The sequence below is a fragment of the Triticum aestivum genome, chromosome 6A (assembly GCF_018294505.1).
Source record: "Triticum aestivum cultivar Chinese Spring chromosome 6A, IWGSC CS RefSeq v2.1, whole genome shotgun sequence".
Taxonomy (NCBI): domain Eukaryota; kingdom Viridiplantae; phylum Streptophyta; class Magnoliopsida; order Poales; family Poaceae; genus Triticum; species Triticum aestivum.
In genome coordinates, this window is record NC_057809.1 from 38361836 (window position 1) to 38371434 (window position 9599).

Consider the following 9599-nt stretch of genomic DNA (forward strand, 5'->3'; position numbering starts at 1 on the left):
AGGATCATCGGTGATTTGAATCACGACGAGTGCGACTCCATCAACCCCGTTCACTTGAACGCTTCCGCTTAGCGATCTACAAGGGTATGTAGATGCACTCTCCTTCCCCTCGTTGCTAGTCTCTCCATAGATAGATCTTGGTGACACGTAGGAAATTTTTTGAATTTCTGCTACGTTCCCCAATAGTGGCATCATGAGCTAGGTCTATTGCGTAGATTGTATGCACGAGTAGAACACAAAGTAGTTGTGGGCGTTGATATTGTTCAATATGCTTACCGTTACTAGTCCAATCTTGTTTCGACGGCATCGTGGGATGAAGCGGCCCGGACCAACCTTAGACGTACTCTTACGTGAGACCGGTTCCACCGACTGACATGCACTAGTTGCATAAGGTGGCTGGCGGCTGTCTGTCTCTCCTACTTTAGTCGGATCGGATTCGATGAAAAGGGTCCTTATGAAGGGTAAATAGCAATTGGCATATCACGTTGTGGTCTTTGCGTAGGTAAGAAACGTTCTTGCTAGAAACCCATAGCAGCCACGTAAAACATGCAAACAACAATTAGAGGACGTCTAACTTGTTTTTGCAGGGTATGCTATGTGATGTGATATGGCCAAAGGATGTGATGAATGATATATGTGATGTATGAGATGATCATGTTCTTGTAATAGGAATCACGACTTGCATGTCGATGAATATGACAACCGGCAGGAGCCATAGGAGTTGTCTTAATTTATTTATGACCTGCGTGTCAACATAAACGCCATGTAATTACTTTACTTTATTGCTAACCGTTAGCTGTAGTAGTAGAAGTAATAGTTGGCGTGACAACTTCAAGAAGACACGATGATGGAGATCATGGTGTCATGCCGGTGACAAGATGATCATGGAGCCCCAAGATGGAGATCAAAGGAGCTATATGATATTGGCCATATCATGTCACTATTATTTGATTGCATGTGATGTTTATCATGTTTATACATCTTATTTGCTTAGAACGACGGTAGTAAATAAGATGATCCCTCGTTAAAATTTCAAGAAAGTGTTCCCCCTAACTGTGCACCGTTGCGACAGTTCGTGTTTCGAAGCACCACGTGATGATCGGGTGTTAGATTCTTACGTTCACATACAACGGGTGTAAGCCAGATTTACACACGCGAAACACTTAGGTTGACTTGACGAGCCTAGCATGTACAAACATGTCCTGGGAACACAGAAGACCGAAAGGTCAAGCATGAGTCGTATAGAAGATACGATCAACATGAAGATGTTCACCGACGTTGACTAGTCCGTCTCACGTGATGATCGGACACGGCCTAGTTGACTCGGATCATGTAATCACTTAGATGACTAGAGGGATGTCTATCTGAGTGGGAGTTCATAAGATGAACTTAATTATCCTGAACATAGTCAAAAGGATTTTGCAAATTATGTCGTAGCTCACGCTATAGTTCTACTATTTAGATATGTTCCTAGAGAAAATTTAGTTGAAAGTTGATAGTAGCAATTATGCGGACTAGGTCCGTAAACTGAGGATTGTCCTCATTACTTCATAGAAGGCTTGTGTCCTTAATGCACTGCTCAGTGTGCTGAACCTCGAACGTCATCTGTGGATGTTGCGAACATCTGACATACACATTTTGATAACTACGTGATAGTTCAGTTAAACAGTTTAGAGTTGAGGCACCAAAGACGTTTTGAAACGTCGCAAAACATATGAGATGTTTTGAGGGCTGAAATTGGGATTTCAGGCTCGTGCCCACGTCAAGAGGTATAAGACCTCCGACGATTTTCTTAACCTGCAAACTAAGGGAGAAAGGCTCAATTGTTGAGCTTGTGCTCAGATTGTCTGAGTGCAACGATCATTTGAATCAAGTGGGAGTTGATCTTCCAGTTGAGACATTGATGTTTCTCCAAAGTCATTACCACCAAGCTGCTAGAGCTTCGTGATGAACTATAACATATCAGGGACATATATGATGATCCTTGAAACATTCACGATGTTTGACACCGCGAAAGTAGAAGTCAAGAAGGAGCATCAATTGTTGATGGTTAGTGAAACCACTAGTTTCAAGAAGGGCAAGGGCAAGAAGGGATACTTCATGAAACGGCAATTCAGCTGCTGCTCTAGTGAAGAAACCCAAGGTTGAACCCAAACCCGAGACTAAGTGTTTCTGTAATAAGAGGAACAACCACTGGAGCAGAATTACCCTAGATACTTGGTAGATAAGAAGGCCGGCAAGGTCGATAGAAGTATATTGGATATACATTATGTTAATGTGTACTTTACTAGTACTCCTAGTAGCACCAGGGTATTAGATACCGGTTCGGTTGCTAAGTGTTAGTAACTCGAAATAAAAGCTGCGGGATAAACGGAGACTAGCTAAAGGTGAGATAACGATATGTGTTGGAAGTATTTCCAAGGTTGATCAAATATCGTACGCTCCCTCTAACATCGAGATTGGTGTTTGCGTTGAGCATAGACATGATTGGATTATGTCTATCACAATACGGTTATTCATTTAAGGAGAATAATGGTCACTCTGTTTATTTGAATAATACCTTCAATGGTCTTACACCTAAAATGAATGGTTTATTGAATCTCGATCGTAGTGATACACATGTTCATGCCAAAAGATAGTAATGATAGTACCACCTACTTGTGGCACTGCCACGTAAGTCATATCGGTATAAAACGCATGAGGAAGCTCCATGTTGATGGATCTTTGGGCTCACTCATTTTTGAAAAGTTTGAGACATGCGAACCATGTCTATTGGTGTATATGCATGAAGAAACTCCATGCAAATGGACCATTTGGAATCACTTGATTTTGAATCAGTTGAGACATGCAAATCATACCACATGGGCAAGATGACTGAAAGCCTCGTTTTCAGTAAAATGGAACTAGAAAGCAACTTGTTGGAAGTAATACATTTTGATGTGTGCAGTCCAATGAGTGCTGAGGCGTGTAGTGGATATCGTTATGTTCTTACTTCACAGATGATTTGAGTAGATGTTGAGTATATTTACTTGATGAATCACGAGTCTGAATTATTGAAAGGTTCAAGTAATTTCAGGGTGAAGTTGAAAGATCGTCGTGACAAGAGGATAAAGTATCTATGATATGATCATAGAGATGAATATCTGAATTACGAGTTTGGCACAGAATTAAGACATTGTGGAAATTGTTTCACAACTGATACAGCCTGGAACACCATAGTGTGATGGTGTGTCCGAACATCATAACTGCACCCTATTGGATATGATGCATACCATGATGTCTCTTATCGAATTACCACAATGGTTTATGGGTTAGGCATTAGAGACAACCACATTCACTTTAAATAGGGCACCACGTAATTCCGATGAGATGACACCGTATGAACTATGGTTTAGAGAAACCTAAGCTGTCATTTCTTAAAAGTTTGGGGCTGCGACGCTTATGTGAAAAAGTTTCAGGCTGATAAGCTCGAACCCAAAGCGGATAAATGCATCTTCATAGGACACCCAAAACAGTTGGGTATACCTCCTGTCTCAGATTCGAAAGCAATAAGGGATTGTTTCTAGAATCAGGTCCTTTCTCGAGGAAAAGTTTCTCTCGAAAGAATTGAGTGGGAGGATGGTGGAGACTTGATGAGGTTATTAAACCGTCTCTTCAACTAGTGTGTGACAGGGCACAGGGAGATGTTCCTGTGGCACGTACACCAATTGAAGTGGAAGCTTATGATAGTGATCATGAAACTTCGGATCAAGTCACTACCAAACCTCGTGGGATGACAAGAATACGTACTACTTTAGAGTGGTACGTAATCCTGTCTTGGAAGTCATGTTGCTAGACAACAATGAACCTACGAGCTATGGAGAAGCGATGGTGGGCCTGGATTCCAAAATGGCTCGAGGCTATATAATCCGAGAAAGGATCCATATATGAAAACAAAGTGTAGACTTTGGAAGAACTGCTCGATGGTCGTGAGACTGTTGAGTACAGATGGATTTTAAAAGGAAGACGGACAATGATGGTAAGTATCACCATTAAGAAAGCTCGACTTGTCGTTAAGATGTTTTCCGACAAGTTCAAGGAGTTGAGTACGATGAGACTTTCTCACTCGTAGCGATGCTAAGAGTCTGTTGGAATTATATTAGCGATTACTACATTATTTATGAAATCTTGCAGATAGGATATCAAAACATTGTTTCCTCGACGATTTTCTTGAGGAAAGGTTGTATGTGATACAACCGGAAGGTTTTGTCAATCCTGAAATATGCTAATAAGTATGCAAAGCTCCAGCAATCCTTCTAAGGACTGGAGTAAGCATCTCGGAGTTGGAATGTATGCTTTGATGAGATGATCAAAGATTTTGGGTGTATACAAAGTTTATGAGAAACTTGTATTTCCAAAGAAGTGAGTGGGAGCACTATAGAATTTCTGATGAGTATATGTTGTTAACATATTGTTGATCGGAAATGATGTAGAATTTCTGGAAAGCATGCAGAGTTATTTGAAAAGTGTTTTTCAATGGAAAGCCTGGATTAAGCTACTTGAGCATTGAGCATCAAGATCTATAAGGATAGATCAAAACGCTTAATGGTACTTTCAAATGAGCACATACCTTGACATGATCTTGAAGGTGTTCAAGATGGATCAGTCAAAGAAGGAGTTCTTGCCTGAGTTGTAAGGTATGAAGTTAAGACTTAAAGCTCGACCATGGCATAATAGAGAGAAAGGACGAAGGTCGTCCCCTATGCTTAAGACATAGGCTCTGCAGTATGCTATGCTGTGTACCGCACCTGAAGTGTGCCTTGCCATGAGTCAGTCAAGGGGTACAAGAGTAATCCAAGAATGGATCACAGGACGGCGGTCAAAGTTATCCTTAGTAACTAGTGGACTCAGGAAGTTTCTCGGTTATGGAGGTGGTAAAAGAGTTCGTCGTAAAGGGTTACGTCGATGCAAGCTTAACACCTATCCGGATAGCTCTGAGTAGAGATATCGGATACGTATAATGGAGCAACAATTTAGAATAGCTCCAAGTAGAATAGTTATTTGGAATAGCTCCAAATAGAACGTGGTAGCTACATCTAGGAGATGACATAGAGATTTGTAAAGCACACACGGATCTGAAAGGTTCAGACCCGTTGACTAAAACCTCTCTCACAAGCAACATGATCAAACCTAGAACTCATTGAGTATTACATAGTGATGTGAACTAGACTACTGACTCTAGTAAACTCTTGGGTGTTAGTCACATGGCGATGTGACCTGTGAGTGTTAATCACATGGCGATGTGAACTAGATTATTGGCTCTAGTGCAAGTGGGAGACTGTTAGAAATATGCCCTAGAGGCAATAATAAATTGATTATTATTATATTTCCTTGTTCATGATAATTGTTTATTATCCATGCTAGAATTGTATTGATAGGAAACTCAGATACATGTGTGGATACATAGACAACACCATGTCCCTAGTAAGCCTCTAGTTGACTAGCTCGTTGATCAATAGATGGTTACGGTTTCCTGACCATGGACATTGGATGTCGTTGATAACCGGATCACATTATTAGGAGAATGATGTGATGGACAAGACCCAATCCTAAGCATAGCACTAGATCGTGTAGTTCGTATGCTAAAGCTTTTCTAATGTCAAGTATCATTTCCTTAGACCATGAGATTGTGTAACTCCCGGATAGCGTAGGAGTGCTTTGGGTGTGCCAAATGTCACAACGTAACTGGGTGGCTATAAAGGTACACTACGGGTATCTCCGAAAGTGTCTGTTGGGTTGGCACGAATCGAGACTGGGATTTGTTACTCCGTGTGACGGAGAGGTATCTCTGGGCCCACTCGGTAGGACATCATCATAATGTGCACAATGTGATCAAGGAGTTGATCACGGGATGATGTGTTACGGAACGAGTAAAGAGACTTGCCGGTAACGAGATTGAACAAGGTATCGGGATACCGACGATCGAATCTCGGGCAAGTATCGTACCGATAGACAAAGGGAATTGTATACGGGATTGATTAAGTCCTTGACATCGTGGTTCATCCGATGAGATCATCGTGGAACATGTGGGAGCCAACATGGGTATCCAGATCCCGCTGTTGGTTATTGACCGGAGAACGTCTCGGTCATGTCTGCATGTCTCCCGAACCCGTAGGGTCTACACATTTAAGGTTCGATGACGCTAGGGTTATAAAGGAAGTTTGTATGTGGTTACCGAATGTTGTTCGGAGTCCCAGATGAGATCCCGGACGTCACGAGGAGTTCCGGAATGGTCCGGAGGTAAAGACTTATATATGGGAAGTCCTGTTTTGGTCACCGGAAAAGTTTCGGGGTTTATCGGTAACATACCGGGACCACCGGGAGGGTCCCGGGGGTCCACCAAGTGGGGCCACCTGCCCCGGGGGGGCACATGGGCTGTAGGGAGTGCTCCTTGGCCTACATGGGCCAAGGGCACCAGCCCCACTAAGGCCCATGCGCCTAAGAGGTGGAAAGGGGGCAAACCCTAAGGGGATATGGGCCTTAGGGCCCATATTGGTGTGCCTCCCTCTCCCCTCCCCTCTTGGCCGCCACCCTTGTTCCCCATCTAGGGATGCCGCCCCCCTAGGGGTGGGAACCCTAGAGGGGGCGCAGCCCCTCCCCTTCCCCTATATATATTGAGGCATAGGGCTGCCCACACACGCGAATCAATCTCTCGTTGGTGCAGCCCTGCATCCCTCTCTTCCTCCTCTTCTGCGGTGCTTGGCGAAGCCCTGCAAGATAGCCACGCTCCTCCACCACCACCACGCCGTTGTGCTGCTGTTGGATGGAGTCTTCCTCAACCTCTCCCTCTCTCGTTGCTGTATCAAGGTGTGGGAGACGTCACCGGGCTGTACGTGTGTTGAACGCAGAGGTGCCGTCCGTTCGGCACTAGGATCATCGGTGATTTGAATCACGACGAGTACGACTCCATCAACCCCGTTCACTTGAACGCTTCCGCTTAGCGATCTACAAGGGTATGTAGATGCACTCTCCTTCCCCTCGTTGCTAGTCTCTCGATAGATAGATCTTGGTGACACGTAGGAAATTTTTTGAATTTCTGCTACGTTCCCCAACAATATGGATGTGACAAAGAGCTCATTGTAAATGGTTACGTTGATGCAAGCTTTGACACTGATCCAGACGATTCTAAATCGCAAACCGGATACGTGTTTACATTAAACGGTGGAGTTGTCAGTTGGTGCAATTCTAAAAAAAGCGTCGTGGCGGGATCTACATGTGAAGCGGAGTACATAGCTGCTTCGGAAGCAGCAAACGAAGGAGTCTGGATGAAGGAGTTCATATCCGATCTAGGTGTCATACCTAGTGCATCGGGTCCAATGAAAATCTTTTGTGACAATACTGGTGCAATTGCCTTGGCAAAGGAATCCAGATTTCACAAAAGAACCAAGCACATCAAGAGACGCTTCAATTCCATCCGGGATCTAGTCCAGGTGGGAGACATAGAGATTTGCAAGATACATACGGATCTGAATGTAGCAGACCCGTTGACTAAGCCTCTTTCACGAGCAAAACATGATCAGCACCAAGGCTCCATGGGTGTTAGAATCATTACTGTGTAATCTAGATTATTGACTCTAGTGCAAGTGGGAGACTGAAGGAAATATGCCCTAGAGGCAATAATAAAGTTATTATTTATTTCCTCATATATCATGATAAATGTTTATTATTCATGCTAGAATTGTATTAACCGGAAACATAATACATGTGTGAATATATAAACAAACAGAGTGTCACTAGTATGCCTCTACTTGACTAGCTCGTTAATCAAAGATGGTTATGTTTCCTAACCATGAACAAAGAGTTGTTATTTGATTAACGAGGTCACATCGTTAGTTGAATGATCTGACTGACATGACCCATTCCATTAGCTTAGCACCCGATCGTTTAGTATGTTGCTATTGCTTTCTTCAGGACTTATACATGTTCCTATGACTATGAGATTATGCAACTCCCGTTTGTCGGAGGAATACTTTGTGTGCTACCAAACGTCACAACGTAAATGGGTGATTATAAAGGTGCTCTACAGGTGTCTCCAAAGGTAGATGTTGGGTTGGCGTATTTCGAGATTAGGATTTGTCACTCCGATTGTCGGAGAGGTATCTCTGGGCCCTCTCGGTAATGCACATCACATAAGCCTTGCAAGCATTACAACTAATGAGTTAGTTGCGAGATGATGTATTACGGAATGAGTAAAGAGACTTGCCGGTAACGAGATTGAACTAGGTATTGGATACCGACGATCGAATCTCGGGCAAGTAACATACCGATGACAAAGGGAACAACGTATGTTGTTATGCGGTCTGACCGATAAAGATCTTCGTAGAATATGTAGGAGCCAATATGGGCATCCAGGTCCCGCTATTGGTTGTTGACCGGAGATTTGTCTCAGTCATGTCTGCATTGTTCTCGAACCGTAGGGTCCGCACGCTTAACGTTACGATGACAATTATTATGAGTTTATGCATTTTGATGTACCTAAGTTAGTTCGGAGTCCCGGATGTGATCACGGACATGACGAGGAGTCTCGAAATGGTCGAGACATAAAGATTGATATATTGGATGACTATATTCGGACACCGGAAGCGTTCCGGGGAAGTTTCGGATAAAACCGGAGCACCGGAGGGTTACCGGAACCCCCTGGGGGGTTAATGGGCCTCATGGGCCTAAAGTGGAGAAGAGGAAGGGGCTGCCAGGGCAGGCCGCGCGCCCCCTCTCCCCCTAGTCCGAATTGGACAAGGAGGAAGGGGCGGCGCCCCCCCCCCCCATTTTCTTCTCTTCTTCCACCTCTCCTACTTGGACAAGGAAAGGGAGGGGAGTCCTACTCCCGGTAGGAGTAGGACTCCTCCTGCGCGCCTCCTATAGGGCCGGCCGCACCCCCCTTGGATCCTTTATATACGGAGGCAGGGGGCACCCTAGAACACAACAAGTTGATCATCGTGATCGTTCCTTAGCCGTGTGCGGTGCCCCCTTCCACCATATTCCACCTCGGTCATATTGTAGCAGCGCTTAGGCGAAGCCCTGCGACGATAGAACATCAAGATCGTCACCATGCCGTCGTGCTGACGGAACTCATCCCCGAAGCTTTGCTGGATCGGAGTCCGGGGAGCGTCATCGAGCTGTACGTGTGCTAAGAACTCGGAGGTGCCGGAGTAACGGTGCTTGGATCGGTCGGATCGGGAAGACGTACGACTACTTCCTCTACGTTGCGTCAAAGCTTCCGCTTCGGTCTACAAGGGTACGTAGACAACACTCTCCCCTCTCATTGCTATGCATCACCATGATCTTGCGTGTGCGTAGGAAATTTTTTGAAATTGCTACGTAACCCAACATTTTATTGCAAGGGAAGTGGTCACTGGAAGCAGAACTGCCCCAAATACTTAGCGGACAAGAAGGCCGGCATCATGAAAGGTATATGTGATATACATGTAATTGATGTGTACCTTACCAGTACTCATAGTAGCTCTTGGGTATTTGATACCGGTGCAGTTGCTCATATTTGTAACTCAAAGCAGGAGCTGCGGAATAAGCAGAGACTCGCGAAGGACGAGGTGACGATGTGC